Source organism: Capricornis sumatraensis, chromosome 21 (assembly GCF_032405125.1).
Source record: "Capricornis sumatraensis isolate serow.1 chromosome 21, serow.2, whole genome shotgun sequence".
Classification (NCBI taxonomy): domain Eukaryota; kingdom Metazoa; phylum Chordata; class Mammalia; order Artiodactyla; family Bovidae; genus Capricornis; species Capricornis sumatraensis.
The window spans coordinates 24,446,874-24,455,416 of record NC_091089.1 but is presented as its reverse complement, the minus strand read 5'-3'; the positions used below and the strand labels follow the sequence as shown (position 1 = coordinate 24,455,416).

General features: G+C 46.5%; 1 pseudogene; it reads right to left on the bottom strand.

Moving 5' to 3' along the window:
* Nucleotides 1-215: 215 nt before the first annotated feature.
* LOC138097750 (zinc finger protein 396-like) lies at nucleotides 216-5,381 on the bottom strand (annotated as a pseudogene).
* Nucleotides 5,382-8,543: the final 3,162 nt, after the last annotated feature.

The window sequence follows — 8,543 nt, the reverse complement described above, 5'->3', positions numbered from 1 at the left end:
AGCTTTAGAATCTCAAACATCTGAACTGACCCTGTACTGAAAAGCAGGGAAGTAAACATTGCTGGCAGAAAATATTCCACCTTCTCTCCTGTGGCTTTAATAACCTTGGAAAGGAAACTGGTGCCCACCGAAACTACCGATTTATACTAAAGGAGCATAGGTGCCTTGCGCCTTCTCCCTCAGAGAAAAATTTCTCAATAAATGCTTTGATTCCCTCACAACTCGGATGGGACTTTTTCTCCAGCATGTTTCTTCCTATGTCTGAAAAGATTCAAGCTCTGACTAAAGGATTTCCACATTCATGACATTTGAAGGGTTTCTCCCCAGTATGGATTCTTTGATGCTGAATCAGGACTGCATTTTGGCTGAAAGACTCTGCACACACTTCACATGTATAATGTTAAGGACTGAGCTCTGACTAACGGCTTTCCCACATTCATGACATTTGAAGGGTTTTTCCCCAGTATGGATTTTTCGATGCTGAATCAGGACTGTACTTCAGCTGAAAGACGCTGCACACACTTCACGTGTATAAGGTTTCTCTCCACTGTAGATTCTCTGATGTAGATTAAGGGCTGAGCTCTGACTAAAGACTTTGCCACATACCTCACATTTTAGTGTTGTTTTTTGCAAGGACAGTTTCCCTGTCTTCTTTCAAACTTTCTGTCTTGTTCACATGTTCTTCTAAATGTGAAACTCTGAGGAGCATTCACTTGAAGAGTGCTAGAAACTTTGTAATGCAGTTCCTTGCCTGAATAAGTCTTTTGTCTTAAAGCAGATTTCACATTTTTAGTTCTGGTGTCTCTATCTGAAATAGTACACAGAAAAGAAAATGTAATAATTTTTGTTCGGTGGGAAGGAAAAGGAAATAGAATGATCTGAATGGAGCATAGATTATTTTTGAGAGAGCATGTTTGCAATATAACATCAATGTAGAGCATGACGCCATGCATGCGTGCTCAGTCATATCTGACTCTTTGTGACCCCAAGGACTGCAGCCCACCAGGCTCCTCTCTCCATGGGATTTCCCAGGCAAGGCTACTGGAGTGGGTAGCCATTTCCTTCTCCAGGGGATCTTGCCGGCCCAGAGATGGAAGCCCCGTCTCTTAGGTCTCCTGCACTGGCAGGCAGACTCTTTACTGCGCAGCCACCTGAGATTTTAGAGGATGGAGAAGGTAAGGCAGAACACACTGAGACGATCACAAGGCAAAAGAGGGTTACATACTGATGAGGCAGTCAGTGATGAAGATGAAAAGCTCTGTGCAAAAGGTAGAATGGTGACTGGGGGAAAAAAGATACTTTAGACTGAGGAAAGTGTGGAAGAAAAGAGAGGCCTAAAAGATAAGAAATTATGGGAACAGGAGCAACTGAAGGAGAGGAATTCAATATGGTGGTAGCAATAAGCAAGATTTAGTACAAGTATCACTAAACAGAAGTTAGCATGATAAATTAATCACATGATGGGGCCTCAACCCCCCTCGCCATTTCACCTGAAGGAGCAGAGCTTCTTCAACGCCCACCGCAGCTGCTTTTCTGCGGGCTTGGGTTGGTGACATGGTATCTCCTGAGGGATTTCACAAGTTGGTAGTTTCTTTGCATGTCCTCATTTTGTCCAAAAAAGACCTAGAAACAGTTTGGTATTACTGAGGCGGAAGAAGGGAATCTGGCTGGGACTTGGGGATAAAATAATAGAAGAAACTATCTTGGGACACCGGAAAGGGGAAGGAAAAAAGTAGAGGCACTTCCTGATTTCGGGCACAGCCGGGAGTCCATTGGCCACACTCTACACCGGGTTGTGCCGAGTGGAGTACGGTCTGGGAGCTCACCCTCAGAGATGCGCCTCGCCCCGCCCTCCCACAGCCGCCTTCTCACGTGTTCAGCCTCCCCATTGAGCTCCTTCTCCAGCTCCTCGAGCATCTCCACAGCATCCTCTCTGCTCTCTGCGCGTTACTCACGGCCTGCAGCTCCTCGGGCAGGATGGCCAGGAACTGTTCCAGCACCAGCAGCTCCAGGATCCGCTACCTGCTGCGCACCTCGGGCCTCAGCCACTGACAGCAAAGCTCGCGGAGCCGGCTCAGGGCCCGGAGAAGCTGCTCCAGTGGCGGCCGGAGGCCATATTACAGGCCTGCCTTCATTAACACAAGGCAGTCAGGGTCCCCTGAAGTTTGTGGAAGGAGTTTTGACGACTCTCAATTTTGCAGACATCTGGACTGGGAATAGTTCGGGACCGCTAGGCTTTAATCTTCAAGGAGGTAAAACTCTCCTTACGGACACTCTGTCAATATGATTCAAGAAACAAGTGGAAACAAGATAAATGCTTTTCAGAATATCACAGCTAAGATTAGAAACGTTAAGATTGCACCCAAAGTATCCTTAATCTTAACAGAAGCCACGCGTTGAAAGAATACTTCCTTCTTTAAGAGAATCAAAGGGCTCAGAGGCATTCACTTTCATGAATACTTTGCAATTTATTCTGAAAATCATACCCAGGAGGCTGACAACATATTACAATAAGAGATCAGTCAGGGTTGCAAAGGAACTCCTGGAGAAGAGAAATAAGGAAAGCCTGAGGTAATTTATGACTCGGACAGGCTCAAAGGGCCAAATAATTATTTTTAGCCTGCTAAAGGAAGAGACTCATGAGATTACTTTGCATGGATTTTTTTTTTGATGTTACTAACTTTTAAAACAATATTACTTTGGCATTAAAGGAATCATTCAGAGGAAAAAAGCATATTCCTCCATCTTAATGTATTTTCATGTTCATGTGTACTGCTCATCTGTAATATGTCTTATTTACTTAATCTCTTTATTATAGATTATTTCTAATTTTTACTATTATAAACAATGCTGGGAAGCACATTTGCAGAAAAATAGCCTATTTTCCAAAAACATGCTAATTTTCAAATTATTTCCTTCAAAGATGTCCCAAGGACTTGACTTATTGGGGTCAAAGGAAGAGTGGGAAAATATCCCACAATTTTTTATCAAATAAATTATAGAAAACAATGCATCAAATCACAAGGTTGCTGGCAACATAGTGATGTATGCGGAGCAACAATTGCTCCAAGTATCACTAGCCTGTTAGCAGGAAGAGGGTGGGGAGACACTTTCCTTAGTAGTATTTTAGTCTATGTATCACTAGTAACTGATGACTAATTAGAAATGTTATATGTGCCCTTATTTTTTCTCTTTACCATTTTTCCCCCACTTCACCGAAAACTCTTCTAAGCACTCGAGATATGGCAGTCACCTGAACAAAGCCTGTGGTATGGCTACATAAAGCTTATGCTCTAGCAGGAGAGAGACAAGGAGGTTACCAAATAAATAATACAACCTTACACAGTGAAATGCCCCACCCCAAAGGGTAACAATGACAGAGAATTTACTAGGTGCCAAGCACTCTTCTAATAAATCTTAACAAATACCAATTCATTAAAATTCCCAGTGACTCAGTGGTAAAGAATCCCCCTACCAATGCGGGAGACCATCCCTCCGTTGGGAAGATCTCCTGGAGAAGGAAATGCCAACCCATTCCAGTATTCTGGCCGGGAAAATCACATGGACAGGGGAGCCTGGCGGGCTACTATTCTTGGGATCGCAAAAGAGTCGGAAATCACTTAGCAACTAAACAACTACAGTATTTAAATCCCCACAGAAGCCCCGTAAGGTTCTTTTCATCTCCAAGTGGTAGATGAGGAACCTGCTAGAGCAAGCTCAGGTAGGTAACAGAGACCAAAGCAAAGGAGCAAGGCTGGGCGCTGAGTTCAGGACATCCACACTCTGTGCGGTGCTGCGGGGTCCAGAGCCGGTGGCCAGGGTCCCGGCAAAGAGAAGGAGCCGCAGACTCAGATGATACGAGGCCGGAACAGAACTGGGTCGAGACCTGAGCGACAGGAGGCGTTAGAGGCCACGTGTCAGGCGCCATCTAGGGGAAGGCCCTAAGCTTAAAGCATCCTCTGGAAGTCGAAGGCGTGGCCACTGGGACGCACCCTGCGTCTCCTGCACTAGGAGCCGAATCTGTGCCAGATGCGCAGTTGCTCTCAGTTCCACCCGGGAAACCAAACCCTCAGCACCGCGCAAGGGTCCCCAATGAACCCGGTGAAGGAGTCTTTTGGGCCTAGAAAAGAAAACAACAGTTTCAAAGGCCCTTGCTGAATCATCTAACTTCAGAGAAAACAAAACAGAACTTTAGGTCCCGCCCTGATGCTCCAGTCCAGTTGCATCTATCTGGGACTTATCACCCCTTGTCCGGAAACCTTCCACCCCCTACACCTGCCCAGAAGACTTATCACCCCCTGCCCAACTACAAATGCCATCGCAACTAAAGTCTACCCCAAACATCCCGCCTGATTAACGTTTCCCTCACCGCTTACACAAACCTCCCTACAAATATGGAGCCTCCCTGATCCCTCTCCGTGCTCAGCCTGGTTGTTAGGCCGACTGTCGGCCCTCCTTGCCTCAATAAAGGTAACCTACTTCTGTTGAGGTCGTCTTTCCTTTTCCTGCCTCGGCCTGAACTATACCTTACACCCGGTCCCTGGAGGGCAGGCTGCGCCCAAAGCCCCAGATCCGGGGGTCTTTTTCAAAGGGACCGACTCTCTCTTGGAAACAGCTCTTCTAATGAATCGGCTCCCGATGGTCCCCGGACACTTTCCTCCCCTGTCCCGGATGGAGACCAACTCGGTGAGGTCACAAGAGGGGGATTCAGGGGAAAGGGGTGCGCAGGAAGGCGGGTAAGCGGGTGGTGGGTAATGATGAAGAGCCTAAGCTACACGTCTAGTAAAAGAGCTCCATTTTGCAAAGGTACCGGGCAAACAGACTTAGACTTTGGATATTGCCTAAACTTGCCCCACTGTGCGCGAGCCAATCAGCCCTTAGGTTAAACCTCCTGACTTTAAGTTCAAGAATTTGTGATTTACCTTGGAAGTAATGATTTACTTTTGTGATTTACCTTGGAAGCAATGAGTTACATTGTGATTACCTTGGAAGTAATGATTTACCTTTGTGATTTACCTTGGAAGTAATGAGTTACATTTGTGATTCACCTTGGAAGTAATGAGTTACATTTGTGATTCACCTTGGAAGTAATGAGTTACATTTGTGATTTACCTTGGAAGTAATGATTTACCGTGGAAGTAAATAAACAATTAGAAATCCACACACAACCCTATAGGAGAGGGTAACCAATCAGGAGTCCTTCAGCCTGAACACCCCCTTTGTTACCCTTTCACCTGAATATTCCCTATATAAGCAGTGTAACCCAAAACTCGGGGCTCCTCTCCTTAGCTGCTGCGTCGGTAATGGTGGGAGCCCCAGCTCGAGCTTGGTAATAAAAACTCTCTTGCTTTTGCATTGGATACCGGCTCCCTGGTGGTCATTGGGAGATTTCGCGATTTGGGCATAACAATGAGAGGAGGTCTAGCTTTGGGGTCGGGGGGTCAGGCGCCCCAGGGTGCCGGGGGAGGACAAGAAGAGGGGGAGCGCGGAGGCGCGGTGAGAGGCCCAGGGGAGCGGGACGCGGTGGGGGCCCCGGGGAAGCGAGCGCGGCGTGAAGGAGTAGCCGGGGACACTGGGCTGTGAAGGGTATGAAGAGGAAGTGACCGGTTAGAGCGGGTGGGAAGGGTGGGGGGGGCTGTCTGGAGGTGGCGCCAAGGCCCGCGGGCGACCTTTCTCCGCCCCCTGGGTGATGGTCGCTTCTCCTCGAAACCTCAAAGCGCCAAGAGACCTCAACTCTAACCTCCGGCCTGGGAAAGACTGCCCTGCGTTTTGGGGGAGAAGCCGGGGAAGCGCCTGACTGGTTGCTTCCGGTCCCGGGGTGGACATGGAGCTCGGGATGCGGAGTGGTTGCCATGGAGACAAGCGAAGGCCCCCGCCTCCCGCAGCCAGAGAGGGAAGAGCAAAACTCCCAGCTGGTGGGAACCCAGCTGCTCAGGACTCCGGCTCAAAGAAGCCAGCATTATTACTTCTTAGAGTACTTTTACTTACATCATTTCCTTTGCTCTTCAATAACCCAGTAGGGTTATTCCCATTTTATAATTTCTGCGAGTTGGCCAAGGTCACAGAGGAGACTCCTGTGCGTTCCAGCGCTACGCACAACTTTCTGTAACGCCATCTGTGCGCCTGAGGTTGGCTGCGCTCTAAATATCCTGGTGCGTTCGTGCTAAGTCGCTTCAGTCGTGTCCCACTCTTTGCGATCCTATGGACTATAGCCCCAGGGTCCTCTGTCCACGCAATTCTCCAGTCACGAATACTGAATTGGGTTGCCATGCCCTTCTCCGAAGCATCCCGGTAAGGAATCGGTTTGATTGACAACCCCCCACCCCCGCTTCAACCTAGGCTTTTGTTTGCAGAGAAGAACCAATTCTGACTCCCTGTTGGAATTGTTTGACTTGCTTTTCCTTGCAATTGTTATTATAATCCTACATAATGGCCTGCCTCAGAGAATATAGGCCTTCTGCCTGACTGTTAAACTAAACGGCTTTTGTTCAGGTCCCTGTCCATTTGTAGGTGGTAGGAAGGAAGAAATTAACACATGCCCTGCCTGACACTTGCCCTTCTAGGAAATATTTGCAAGACTCATGGCCTTTTCACTTCTTTTCCTCACGTCCCCCAATCTCCGATCTATAAAAGAAACTGACATCCAGCCCTCAACAAGATGGTTGTTTTGAGACATTCGTTTGCCATCTTCTGGGTCAGCTGGCTCTTGGAATAAAGTCGTATTCCCTGCCTCACCTGGTAGCACTTTAACAAGAGAACCCAATGGCCTTTGAAAAGGTGAGAACCCGTGCAGGCACATACATATTTTGGCATCAGTATATATGTATATATTTCCTCAGATAATCTTGAGTAAATTTAAAAATGAATTTCAGGCTAAATGAGCCTTGTAAGGCGATAGTCCCACTTATTGGCTCACTCTTCTACCCACTTGCTGTAGGGACTCTTGGAAGTATACTTGTAGAAGGAAGTGGGGAATTAGAGAGAGGGCAGCAATGCTTGAAAATAAATGACAAAAACCTTTTGGTATGAGGAAGACAGCCATTACAATAAACAAACCTGAGAGTTCTCCAGCAGTCCTGTGGCTGGGACTCTGGGCTTTCACTGCTGAGGGCCTGGGTTCAATCCCTGGTCAGGGAACTAAGATCCACAAGTGGCATTGGTGCTGCCAATAAAAAGAAAATAGAAAGGTATGTTAGTACTGGAGTTTGAACAAAAGGCTGGTTTACTCAATCTATACCAAATCTAGGGGGTTTAGGGAGAAATTTCCCTTTTTTTCCCTTGCTGCTCCATGGGGCTTGCAGGATCTTAGTTCCCTGACCAAGGATCAAACCTAGGCCCTTGGCAGTGAGAGCACAGAGTCCTAACCACTGGACCGCCAAGGAATTTCTGAAACTTACATTTTAATTAACCTACTGTGATATTAAATTTGAAGAATTATGTTTTGGAAGAAATTCCTGCGTCTCCAGGGCTATTTCAGGGGATAAGATTTTTGCTGAGATAACTGCTAACACAAATAGAAAGACAACCCAAAAGTGTACAAGGGGATGTATTTATCGTGGTGGAAGGTAGGTTAAATAACTCAAGGCAATGAAGACTCTGAATCAGTTCCTCAAGGGCAGTGCTTGGCAATAGTGTGAAGTCATAGAAGGCGGTTTAAGGAGAAAATGAACAGCAGTCAAAAGCTGCAAGGAGAATAAGAAACTGTGAAAATCCATATGATTTGGCAGGAAGTCAGCTGTGAGTTCATCAGCTAGGATTCTACCAAATAGCCGGATCCAAGAAGCTAAAGGTTTTTTTTTTTTTTAAAGGAACAAATGTAAAAGATTGTTGGTAATAGTTTACTTGATAGGGGCAGGGTTTTTTTGTTTGTTTGCCTTTTATTTTTTTAACATTTGGGGGTAGAGTAGAAAGTAATGAATAAGAACAATGTCCCAGTAGAGCAAGCTGTTAGGGGAAGCACACTGATTGAAACCTTCCACCCTGGCACCATAGTAACCATTTGTATGAGTTGTTTTAGGACAGGATGTCCTGGTAAGGAACTTGGAACTAATAAGCCACCACCAACTGGAAGGGTTTGGGAAAACTCAAAAGGAGACACCACCTGTCCGACCACCTCCCAGAATCCTTCTCTCTGGCATCCATGTTGGCTGAACAAGGTGTGCAGCACCAGGAAGGACTCTGAGTCAGAATAGTTGGCTAAAGACAACCCGGAAACTAATCCCATCACCATAAAACCAGAGACTGCGAGCCACGTGGCAGAGATGTTCTCCTGGGTTCCCTTACCCTACTGCTCTCCACCCGTGTGCCCTTTCCCAATAAAATCTCTTGCTTTGCCAGCACATGTGTCTCCTCAGACAATTCATTTCCGAGTGTTAGACAAGAGCCCAGTTTTGGGCCTGGAAAGGGTCCCCCTTCCTGCAACATAACTATATAGCAGATGCATGGTGAACACTGGAAGTTCAAATGTAAGATACAGACTCTTTTTATTTTTTTATTGAGGTATAGTTGCTTTACAAAGTTATGCCAAAATGACTCAATTATAC